Source organism: Haliotis rubra, unplaced genomic scaffold (assembly GCF_003918875.1).
Source record: "Haliotis rubra isolate DU_JTF1 unplaced genomic scaffold, ASM391887v1 Scf1874, whole genome shotgun sequence".
NCBI lineage: Eukaryota > Metazoa > Mollusca > Gastropoda > Lepetellida > Haliotidae > Haliotis > Haliotis rubra.
The window spans coordinates 82,414-94,215 of NW_025765863.1; the positions used below are offsets into that span (position 1 = coordinate 82,414).

General features: G+C 43.6%; 1 long non-coding RNA gene across 1 annotated transcript; it reads right to left on the reverse strand.

Annotated features, from left to right (window-relative positions):
- Window positions 1–7,150: 7,150 nt before the first annotated feature.
- On the reverse strand, window positions 7,151–9,736 carry LOC124274084. The gene is made up of 3 exons (XR_006897852.1): window positions 9,432–9,736; window positions 8,872–8,958; window positions 7,151–7,509 (listed from the first exon to the last, which is right to left on the reverse strand). It is a non-coding gene; the product is annotated as an uncharacterized LOC124274084 (long non-coding RNA).
- Window positions 9,737–11,802: the final 2,066 nt, after the last annotated feature.

Sequence of the window (11,802 nt, forward strand, 5' to 3'; positions counted from 1 at the left end):
AATGTGTAGACAGTTTACCGTTAGTGTAAGACATTACTGGGCCCGATCCTCAACGTGTAGACAGTTACTGTTAGAGTAAGACCATAATGGGCCCGATCCTCAATGTGTAGACAGTTTACCGTTAGAGTAAGACATTACTGGGCCCGATCCACATCGTGTAGACAGTTTACCGTTAGAGTAAGACATTACTGGGCCCGATCCACACTGTGTAAACAGTTTACCATTAGTGTAAGACATTACTGGGCCCGATCCACAACGTATAGACAGTTTACCGTCAGAGTTAGATATTACTGGGCCCGATCCACAATCTGTAGACAGTTTACCGTTAGTGTAAGACATTATTGTTCCCCATTCCACAATGTGTAGACATTACTGGGCCCGATCCTCAAGGTGTAGACAGTTTACCGTTAGAGTAAGACATTACTGGTCCCGATCCTGAATGTGTAGACAGTTTACCGTTAGAGTGAGACATTACTGGGTCAGATCCACAATGTGTAGATAGTTTCCCGTTAGAGTAAGACATTACTGGGCCCGATCCATAACGTGTAGACAGATTACCGTTAGTGTAAGACATTAATGGGCCCGATCCTCAACGTGTAGACAGTTTACTGTTAGAGTAAGACCATAATGGGCCCGATCCTCAATGTGTAGACAGTTTACCGTTAGTGTAAGACATTACTGGGCCCGATCCTCAATGTGTAGACAGTTTACCGTTAGAGTAAGACCATAATGGGCTCGATCCTCATTGTGTAGACAGTTTACCGTCAGAGTAAGACATTACTGGGCCCGATACACAACGTGTAGACAGTTTACTGTTAGAGTAAGACCATAATTGGCCCGATCCTCAATGTGTAGACAGTTTACCGTTAGAGTAAGACATTACTGGGCCCGATCCTCAATGTGTAGACAGTTTACCGTTAGAGTAAGACCATAATGGCCCGTTCCACAACGTGTAGACAGTTTACCGTTAGAGTAAGACATTAATGGGCCCGATCCACATCGTGTAGACAGTTTACCGTTAGAGTAAGGCATTACTGGGACAATCCTCAAGGTGTAGACAGTTTACCGTTAGAGTAAGACATTACTGGGCCCGATCCACATCGTGTGGACAGTTTACCGTTAGAGTAAGGCATTACTGGGACAATCCTCAAGGTGTAGACAGTTTACCGTTAGAGTAAGACATTAATGGGCCCGATCCACAATGTGTAGACAGTTTACCGTTAGTGTAAGACATTATTGTTCCCCATTCCACAATGTGTAGACATTACTGGGCCCGATCCTCAAGTTGTAGACAGTTTACCGTTAGAGTAAGACATTACTGGTCCCGATCCTGAATGTGTAGACAGTTTACCGTTAGAGTGAGACATTACTGGGTCAGATACACAATGTGTAGACAGTTTCCCGTTAGAGTAAGACATTACTGGACCCGATCCACCATGTGTAGACAGTTTACCGTTAGTGTAAGACATTAATGGGCCCGATCCTCAACGTGTAGACAGTTTACCGTTAGAGTAAGACCATAATGGGCCCGATCCTGAATGTGTAGACAGTTTACCGTCAGAGTAAGACATTACTGGGCCCGATCCACAATGTGTAGACAGTTTACCGTTAGGGTAAGACATTACTGGGCCCAATCCAAAATGTGTAGACAGTTTACCGTTAGAGTAAGACATTACTGGGCCCGATCCACAATGTGTAAACAGTTTACCGTTAGAGTAAGACATTACTGGGCCCGATCCACAGCGTGTAGACAGTTTACCGTCAGAGTTAGACATTACTGGGCTCGATCCACAATGTGTAGACAATTTACCGTTAGTGTAAGACATTATTGTTCCCCATTCCACAATGTGTAGACATTACTGGACCCGATCCTCAAGGTGTAGACAGTTTACCGTTAGAGTGAGACATTACTGGGTCAGATTCACAATGTGTAGATAGTTTCCCGTTAGAGTAAGACATTACTGGGCCAGATCCATAACGTGTAGACAGTTTACCGTTAGTGTAAGACATTAATGGGCCCGATCCTCAACGTGTAGACAGTTTACTGTTAGAGTAAGACCATAATAGGCCCGATCCTCAAAGTGTAGACAGTTTACCGTCAGAGTTAGACATTACTGGGCTCGATCCACAATGTGTAGACAGTTTACCGTTAGTGTAAGACATTATTGTTCCCCATTCCACAATGTGTAGACATTAATGGGCCCGATCCTCAAGGTGTAGACAGTTTACCGTTAGAGTAAGACATTACTGGGCCGAATCCTCAACGTGCATACAGTTTACCGTTAGAGTAAGACATTACTGGTCCCGATCCTGAATGTGTAGACAGTTTACCGTTAGAGTAAGACATTACTGGGCCCGATCCACAATGTGTAGACAGTTTACCGTTAGGGTAAGACATTACTGGGCCCGATCCTGAATGTGTAGACAGTTTACCGTTAGAGTAAGACATTACTTGGCCCGATCCACAATGTGTAAAAAGTTTACCGTTAGAGTAAGACATTACTGGGCCCGATCCACAACGTATAGACAGTTTACCGTCAGAGTTAAACATTACTGGGCCCGATCCACAATGTGCAGACAGTTTACCGTTAGTGTAAGACATTATTGTTCCCCATTCCACAATGTGTAGACATTGCTGGGCCCGATCCTCAAGGTGTAGACAGTTTACCGTTAGAGTAAGACATTACTGGTCCCGATCCTGAATGTGTAGACAGTTTACCGTTAGAGTGAGACATTACTGGGTCAGATCCACAATGTGTAGACAGTTTCCCGTTAGAGTAAGACATTACTGGACTTTATCCACAATGTGTAGACAGTTTACCGTTAGTGTAAGACATTAATGGGCCCGATCCTCAATGTGTAGACAGTTTACTGTTAGAGTAAGACCATAATGGGCCCGGTCCTCAATGTGTAGACAGTTTACCGTCAGAGTAAAGACATTACTGGGCCCGATCCACATCGTGTAGACAGTTTACCGTTAGAGTAAGACATTACTGGGCCCGATCCACAATGTGTAAACAGTTTACCGTTAGTGTAAGACATTACTGGGCCCGATCCACAACGTATAGACAGTTTACCGTCAGAGTTAGATATTACTGGGCCCGATCCACAATCTGTAGACAGTTTACCGCTAGTGTAAGACATTATTGTTCCCCATTCCACATTGTGTAGACATTACTGGGCCCGATCCTCAAGGTGTAGACAGTTTACCGTTAGAGTAAGACATTACTGGTCCCGATCCTGAATGTGTAGACAGTTTACCGTTAATGTAAGACATTAATGGGCCCGATCCTCAACGTGTAGACAGTTTACTGTTAGAGTAAGACCATAATGGGCCCGATCCCCAATGTGTAGACAGTTTACCGTCAGAGTGAGACATTACTGGGCCCGATGCACAACGTGTAGACAGTTTACCGTTAGTGTAAGACATTAATGGGCCCCATGCTCAATGTGTAGACAGTTTACCGTTAGAGTAAGACCATAATGGGCCCGATCCTCAATGTGTAGACAGTTTACCGTTAGTGTAAGACATTACTGGGCCCGATCCTCAATGTGTAGACAGTTTACCGTTAGAGTATGACCATGATGGGCCCGATCCTCAACGTGTAGACAGTTTACCGTTAGAGTAAGACATTACCGGGCCCGATCCACAATGTGTAGACAGTTTACCGTTAGTGTAAGACATTAATGGGCCCGATGCTCAATGTGTAGACAGTTTACCGTTAGAGTAAGACCATAATGGGCCCGATCCTCAATGTGTAGACAGTTTACCGTTAGTGTAAGACATTACTGGGCCCGATCCTCAATGTGTAGACAGTTTACCGTTAGAGTAAGACCATAATGGGCCCGATCCTCAACGTGTAGACAGTTTACCGTTAGAGTAAGACATTACTGGGCCCGATCCTCAATGTGTAGACAGTTTACCGTTAGTGTAAGACATTAATGGGCCCGATCCTCAATGTGTAGACAGTTTACCGTTAGAGTAAGACCATAATGGGCCCGATCCTGAATGTGTAGACAGGTTACCGTTAGAGTAAGACATTACTGGGCCCGATCCACAATGTGTAGACAGTTTACCGTTAGAGTAAGACATTAATGGGCCCGATCCACAATGTGTAGACAGTTTACCGTTAGGGTAAGACATTACTGGGCACGATCCAAAATGTGTAGACAGTTTCCCGTTAGAGTAAGACATTACTGGGCCCGATCCACAATATGTAAACAGTTTACAGTTAGAGTAAGACATTACTGGGCGCGATCCACAACGTATAGACACTTTACCGTCAGAGTTAGACATTACTGGGCCCGATCCACAATGTGTAGACAGTTTACCGTTAGTGTAAGACATTATTGTTCCCCATTCCACAATGTGTAGACATTACTGGGCCCGATCCTCAAGGTGTAGACAGTTTACCGTGAGAGTAAGACATTACTGGGCCGAATCCTCAACGTGCATACAGTTTACCGTTAGAGTAAGACATTACTGGTCCCGATCCTGAATGTGTAGACAGTTTACCGTTAGAGTAAGACATTACTGGGCCCGATCCACAATGAGTAGACAGTTTACCGCTAGGGTAAGACATTACTGGGCCCGATCCTGAATGTGTAGACAGTTTACCGTTAGAGTAAGACATTACTGGGCCCGATCCACAATGTGTAAAAAGTTTACCGTTAGAGTAGGACATTACTGGGCCCGATCCACAACGTATAGACAGTTTACCGTCAGAGTTAGACATTACTGGGCCCGATCCACAATGTGCAGACAGTTTACCGTTAGTGTAAGACATTATTGTTCCCCATTCCACAATGTGTAGACATTACTGGGCCCGATCCTCAAGGTGTAGACAGTTTACCGTTAGAGTAAGACATTACTGGTCCCGATCCTGAATGTGTAGACAGTTTACCGTTAGAGTGAGACATTACTGGGTCAGATCCACAATGTGTAGACAGTTTCCCGTTAGAGTAAGACATTACTGGACCCGATCCACAATGTGTAGACAGTTTACCGTTAGTGTAAGACATTACTGGGCCCGATCCTCAACGTGTAGACAGTTACTGTTAGAGTAAGACCATAATGGGCCCGATCCTCAATGTGTAGACAGTTTACCGTTAGAGTAAGACATTACTGGGCCCGATCCACATCGTGTAGACAGTTTACCGTTAGAGTAAGACATTACTGGGCCCGATCCACACTGTGTAAACAGTTTACCATTAGTGTAAGACATTACTGGGCCCGATCCACAACGTATAGACAGTTTACCGTCAGAGTTAGATATTACTGGGCCCGATCCACAATCTGTAGACAGTTTACCGTTAGTGTAAGACATTATTGTTCCCCATTCCACAATGTGTAGACATTACTGGGCCCGATCCTCAAGGTGTAGACAGTTTACCGTTAGAGTAAGACATTACTGGTCCCGATCCTGAATGTGTAGACAGTTTACCGTTAGAGTGAGACATTACTGGGTCAGATCCACAATGTGTAGATAGTTTCCCGTTAGAGTAAGACATTACTGGGCCCGATCCATAACGTGTAGACAGATTACCGTTAGTGTAAGACATTAATGGGCCCGATCCTCAACGTGTAGACAGTTTACTGTTAGAGTAAGACCATAATGGGCCCGATCCTCAATGTGTAGACAGTTTACCGTTAGTGTAAGACATTACTGGGCCCGATCCTCAATGTGTAGACAGTTTACCGTTAGAGTAAGACCATAATGGGCTCGATCCTCAACGTGTAGACCGTTTACCGTTAGAGTAAGTCATTACTGGGCCCGATCCACAATGTGTAGACAGTTTACCGTTAGTGTAAGACATTACCGGGCCCGATCCTCAATGTGTAGACAGTTTACCGTTAGAGTAAGACCATAATGGGCCCGATCCTCAATGTGTAGACAGTTTACCGTTAGTGTAAGACATTACTGGGCCCGATCCTCAATGTGTAGACAGTTTACCGTTAGAGTAAGACCATAATCGGCCCGATCCTCAACGTGTAGACAGTTTACCGTTAGAGTAAGACATTACTGGGCCCGATCCTCTATGTGTAGACAGTTTACCGTTAGTGTAAGACATTAATGGGCCCGATCCTCAATGTGTAGACAGTTTACCGTTAGAGTAAGACATTACTGGGCCCGATCCACAATGTGTAGACAGTTTACCGTTAGGGTAAGACATTACTGGGCCCGATCCAAAATGTGTAGACAGTTTACCGTTAGAGGAAGACATTACTGGGCCCGATCCACAATGTGTAAACAGTTTACCGTTAGAGTAAGACATTACTGGGCCCGATCCAAAATGTGTAGACAGTTTACCGTTAGGGTAAGACCATAATGGCCCGATCCACAACGTGTAGACAGTTTACCGTTAGAGTAAGGCATTACTGGGACAATCCTCAAGGTGTAGACAGTTTACCGTTGGAGTAAGACATTACTGGGCCCGATCCACAATGTGTAGACAGTTTACCGTTAGAGTTAGACATTACTAGGCCCGTTCGAAAATCTGTAGACAGTTTACCGTTAGGGTAAGACATTACTGGGCCCGATCCACAACGTGTGGACAGTTTAACGTTAGAGTAAGACATTAATGGGCCCGATCCAAAATGTGTAGACAGTTTACCGTCAGAGTAAGGCCATAATGGGCACGATCCTCAATGTGTAGACAGTATACCGTCACAGTAAGACATTACTGGGCCCGATCCACAACGTGTAGACAGTTTACCGTTAGAGTAAGGCATTGCTGGGACAATCCTCAAGGTGTAGACAGTTTACCGTTAGAGTAAGGCATTGCTGGGACAATCCTCAAGGTGTAGACAGTTTACCGTTAGAGTAAGACATTAATGGGCCCGATCCACAACGTGTAGACAGTTTACCGTTAGAGTAAGACATTAATGGGCCCGATCCAGATCGTGTAGACAGTTTACCGTTAGAGTAAGGCATTGCTGGGAAAATCCTCAAGGTGTAGACAGTTTACCGTTAGAGTAAGACAATAATGGGCCCGATCCACATCGTGTAGACAGTTTACCGTTAGAGTAAGGCATTACTGGGACAATCCTCAAGGTGTAGACAGTTTACCGTTAGAGTAAGACATTAATGGGCCCGATCCACATCGTGTAGACAGTTTACCGTTAGAGTAAGACATTACTGGGCCCGATCCACAGCGTGTAGACAGTTTACCGTTAGAGTAAGGCATTACCTAGCCTGATCCACAATGTGTCTGTAGCTGTAAGTCGTTTAAGAGCCTATGACACACTATATATTTACGACAGCTGGTGGCATTACGGACGCTTTATGTGTAGGGACCGTGTTCTCAAACGTCTTCACATATCTGGCTAGATGAGCAGTTAGCACCTGTATCACCAATAACGGCAAACAAACCCATAATTGCAGGTATCCTGACGCACGTTATTCCAGTTGTCCGTTTGCCATTGTCACTTGCATCAAGCCAATAATCTGTCCTGAAAAACCAAACATCTTTCTTTCCTGTTTCCATATTGACTGCCCACACGTCAATCTGAAACAATAGAAACCCACGAGGAAATAAATAACTGTATTATTCAAAAGCAGTGACATTGTAATGTGTGATGGTGGTGTCTGTGAACATGAAGCCTATCAGTAATGTGTGATGGTAGTGTCTGTGAACATGAGGCCTATCAGTAATATGTGACGGTGGTGTCTGTGAACATGAGGCCTATCAGTAATGTGTGACGGTGGTGTCTGTGAACGTAAAGCCTATCAGTAATGTGTGACGGTGGTGTTTGTGAACATGAAGCTTATCAGTAATATGTGACGGTGGTGTCTGTGAACATCAAGCGTATCAGTAATGTGTGACGGTGGTGCCTGTGAACATGAAACTTATCAGTAATGTGTGACGGTGGCGCCTGTGAACATCAAGCTTATCAGTAACGTGTGACGGTGGTGTCTGTGAACATGAAGCTTATCAGTAATGTGTGACGGTGGTGTCTGTGAACATCAAGCTTATCAGTAATTTGTGACGGTGGTGTCTGTGAACATGAAGCTTATCAGTAATGTGTGACGGTGGTGTCTATGGACATCAGTAATGTGTGATGGTGGTGTCTGTGAACATCAAGCGTATCAGTAATGTGTGACGGTGGTGTCTGTGAACATGAAGCTTATCAGTAATGTGTGACGGTGGTGTCTATGGACATCAGTAATGAGTGACGGTGGTGTCTGTGAACATAAAGCTTATCAGTAATGTGTGACGGTGGTGTCTATGGACATCAGTAATGAGTGACGGTGGTGTCTGTGAACATGAAGCTTATCAGTAATGTGTGACGGTGGTGCCTGTGAACATAAAGCTTATCAGTAATGTGTGATGGTGCTGTCTGTGAACATGAAACCTCTCAGTAATGTGTGACGGTCGCGTCTGTGAACATTTATCTTATCAGTAATATGTGACGGTGGTGTCTGTGAACATCAAGCATATCAGTAATGTGTGACGGTGGTGTCTGTGAACATCAAGCTTATCAATAATGTGTGACGGTGGTGTCTGTAAACATCAAGCTTATCAGTAATTTGTGACGGTGGTGTCTGTGAACATCAAGATTATCACAAATGTGTGACGGTGGTGTCTGTAAACATCAAGCCTATCAGTAATGTGTGACGGTGGTGTCTGTGAACATCAAGCCTATCAGTAATGTGTGACGGTGGTGTCTGTGAACATCAAGCCTATCAGTCATGTGTGACGGTGGTGTCTGAGAACATTAATCTTATCAGTAATGTGTGACGGTGGTGCCTGTGAACATCAAGCTATCAGTAATGTGTGACGGTGGTGCCCAACAGTTCGTCATGTTCTTTGTTGTTTATGTATGGAAGCATAATATAGACTCGTAAAGGTAACGCGATAGTAACTCACATATTCAACGAACCAGTCATCAGAGTGGCAGGGTTCAACAAAGGCAAGGCCAGCCTCTTGTACGTGGCAGACGGAAGCGTCAACAAACTGAAGGGAAACATACTAAGTAAACGATACAACCAAGCTGAAATGTACCCGGATAACCTTTTGAATGAGATAAACTCCGACTTTGCAAGGTATTCCCGACTATCATGCAGTGTGTTCACGATGTAATGCACTTTTCTTGTGGTTTTGTATTAAATCGTTTTGAATAATGCTCTCACATTGCTCCCTATGTTTGTCATTGTATGGACATCAGAGGAGAAGCTTCGTGTACATTATGGGGGACAGTTGTACACTGCAACACTGCCATATGATATGCAGCTCGTAATGATTTGGGAACACTCTTTCAGCCTTTCGAACATATTTTGAAATCAATATTTTGTGCAAGCAAGGACTGGTGCACGAGCACCGATGACTACTGTACAAATACTTCCATGTCGTGTATGTCACGTGTACACAAGCCAAACCAAAATACACATCTGCTCTTTCCTGGGACCTTCAGCCCCGGACGTGTTAACCTACCCTGAATCTACTCATGTGTCCTCTCCGTAGCCTGAAGTCTTTCCCATTCTTCAATGTCTTAGCAACTGATCCACACGACCCAACAATGTTGAGCAACAAGTCAGCTTTGGTACCATAATCTCGTTCGTTCCCGGTCCAGAAGATTATCCTGTAACTTGCTGTTGTGTCTGTTATTGAGAGAAGGATAGAGACATCATTTTCCGTCTGGTCGAAGTCATCAATCAGGATGGGAAAAACATTCTTGCAATCAAAAAGAGTATGCGTTTCTCCAGGAAGGTACCATCTCTTAAAATCATTTAGTGTCAAAGCTGCTGATGGTTCTTTGCTTGATCAGAGTTTTCCTAAAACTAATCAACGTTAAATGTGCAAAAGTATTTCGTGCATAAACCTTTGTATGAATTTGTGCTCTTAAGCTGGCAAAGAAATTTCCAAAGAATCACAATATGAACGACATTTAAGAAGACATGTATTGCAGCATGTATATATAGAAAGAAGGAACTCTTATCCAGGCCATCTCACAGGAAAACGACATAATTATCAAAAACAAACCAACTCAAAGCAGCACGTATTGTTCTGGAGGATTCGATCACAACCTGGCACTGTCGTCACATGATCCAAAGGATCGTCTGGAAGGACTGACAAGAAAACATTGTGCCACGAAACCATGGCAGGTTTCCCCTTGAATTTGCTGGAAGGACAGAGCTTACTAATGTACAGTGGGCCATCTGGAAAGACGTCACTCTTGTTCCCTCATTGCATGTCCAGCACATAGTCATACAGGAATACTTACGGTTAACCATGCATCTCTTTATGCACTTTTGTCTGTACACTAGACCATCAGCTCTTCTTCCCTTTGTCCCTTCATCCTCGCCATCGCCACAATTCCCGGAAAATATTCAGCACATTAACACACACTGCGACATATCGACCAAGTTAAGTGCTTGTCGCAAGACGGAGACACTATTTTGCTGACTTCAGATATGAACTTACCAGAGGGAGGGCATATACAGAGATATTGATGGTGGTGTTCAGATATGTACTTACCAGAGGGAAGACATATATAGAGATATTGATGGTGGTGTTCAGATATGTACTTACCAGAGGGAAGACATATACAGAGATATTGATGGTGGTGTTCAGATATGTACTTACCAGAGGGAAGACATATATAGAGATATTGATGGTGGTGTTCAGATATGTACTTACCAGAGGGAGGACATGTACAGAGATATTAATGGTGGTGTTCAGATATGTACTTACCAGAGAGAAGATATATACAGAGATATTGATGGTGGTGTTCAGATATGTACTTACTAGAGGGAAGACATATACAGAGATATTGATGGTGGTGTTCAGATATGTACTTACCAGAGGGAAGACATATACAGAGATATTGATGGTTGTGTTCAGATATGTACTTACCAGAGGGAGGACATATACAGAGATATTGATGGTGGTGTTCAGATATGTACTTACCAGAGGGAAGACATACACAGATATAATGATGGTGGTGTTCAGACATGTACTTACCAGAGGGAAGACATATATAGATATAATGATGGTGGTGTTCAGATATGTACTTACCAGAGGGAGGACATGTACAGAGATATTAATGGTGGTGTTCAGATATGTACTTACCAGAGGGAGGACATGTACAGAGATATTAATGGTGGTGTTCAGATATGTACTTACCAGAGAGAAGATATATACAGAGATATTGATGGTGGTGTTCAGATATGTACTTACTAGAGGGAAGACATATACAGAGATATTGATGGTGGTGTTCAGATATGTACTTACCAGAGAGAAGATATATACAGAGATATTGATGGTTGTGTTCAGATATGTACTTACCAGAGGGAGGACATATACAGAGATATTGATGGTGGTGTTCAGATATGTACTTACCAGAGGGAAGACATACACAGATATAATGATGGTGGTGTTCAGACATGTACTTACCAGAGGGAAGACATATATAGATATAATGATGGTGGTGTTCGGATATGTACTTACGAAATTCCACGTAGCCGTCGCATCTTTTGTCACTCTCGGTGTACACAAAGTTCATGCATCTGCTATCCTTGTAACAGGTAACAGCACACGAAGCGAGGTTCATGTCTCGAACAGAAAATATTGCAGCATTTCTGCCTCCGGTGATGGTGTTCTGTTTTCCCAGTGAAAATAAATCGTTGCTACAAACTTGTCCTACCCAAAATAAGCACATGTACCAAATCATCTCTGCGGGACAGTGCTTCATGTGTGGACTAGGCTTTCACTGCAAATAGCGAACAAACCTCGTGCTCTGCCGTTGATGATAAATAAATAATAGTTCTGTCTACTGAAGATATTTCTAGATGTATGTGT